Genomic DNA, 1,478 nt, shown 5'->3' with positions numbered 1-1,478 from the left:
TCACTCTGATCAGCTATGTGCCCCAAATTTAGTTCGCTGTGCCGGACATTATGTTGTCGTTCATCCGCCTCCTGCACGTGCTTGAGAGTATCTGTTGCACTACTTGAATTGCAAGAGCATCGCACCGCATTCAACATCAGGTGGTTTTCGTACGTACCACGCTGTTCGATGTTGCTGCTGCTGCCGCGATAGGGAAGCGACGCTCTGCTGGGTTAACTGGTCCTGTCGAGTTCTGGTACGACCCTCCGGTATCTGCTCCTGATGCTGACGTCGCTCCCTCCTTCGCCTTTCTCCGTTTCTAAAGGTTTATCTATGAGGTTTCGAGGTAAAGAGTGCCAGTCCGATGCCTCCATTCTTATCGACACTGGGAACATGACTTCAGCCCTCTTAAGTGCAGTTTTGCTCGTCACATGGGTTTGGCGATTCAACCGTCGGACCGTTGGTTGTACATCCCACCCTAACGGTCATACATTAGGATTGCTGGCTGCACCGGCCCCCCAGGTGGTCCGTACTGCAGGACCAAAGCGTGGCACTGCACTCGGGGGACAGTGAGCTCACTAACTTGCTGTTTGTTGATGATGCATCACTCTTAGCCACTGGCTGCGAGCGGGCACAATGCCTTCTTGGTTACTCGAGATGTTTTGCAAGGCGACTGGGATGGCTGCTAACGGAGCCAAGTGTGAGGTGCTTGTCTTAGGGGCACACCTACTGAGTGGGAGTCGCTCGTGGGTTACGTGTACCGGCTGGGCGGGGAGATGTTGCGTGTATTGCCCCATAATGAATCGGCACAGTACCTCGGGATGCACTACGGGACAGGCCAACGGTTTGCCGCCTGCACTTCTCTCTGTCGTGAAAAGTTACGTACCGTACCCAAGCTCTACTTGTCATTTTATAATGCGCTGGCCTTGCCTGTCCTTTCCTACGAAGTGCAAGTGTGGGGATCCGGGTTTTTCAATGTGAACTTGGAGAATGCCGAGTGACAAATCCATATGGTCCAGGAGCAGCGCGCGTTCATATGGACGGTGGTAGGGGCCAGGAGCCTAACTAAGCTTCTGCCGTACTGTGAGCTGTCACAGAGGCCACTACAATTATGTTTATTGAAAGTCGGGCACCCAATGTTACAGAGCTTTTGTCGCTGACCTGCACTTGGCCGCAACACAGAATGTTGGGCCAGCAAGGTCACAACCTTTCTTACCAGCTTGGTTGTAAGCCCCCCGGCTGATCCTGCCCTCAACATGGCTGCCCCAGGGAAGGGAAGCATCCTGAGGGATTTTGTGAAGAGGAATGTTCAAGCAGCTATGTCTACAGTAATTTACGGAAAAGCTTTTCACGGAGCTCACATCGATACAACTCAGGCATCAGGTTCTCATATCGCGGCTCAGATGAACACACACGCACACACACACACACACGCAGTTGCCCACAGCGCCGCACACTTCTATCCGGGCTCTGGATACCATCTACGCATCTTGTTGGAG

The sequence above is a fragment of the Volvox carteri genome (genome assembly GCF_000143455.1).
Source record: "Volvox carteri f. nagariensis unplaced genomic scaffold VOLCAscaffold_71, whole genome shotgun sequence".
NCBI lineage: Eukaryota > Viridiplantae > Chlorophyta > Chlorophyceae > Chlamydomonadales > Volvocaceae > Volvox > Volvox carteri.
This window is presented reverse-complemented; position numbering follows the sequence as displayed.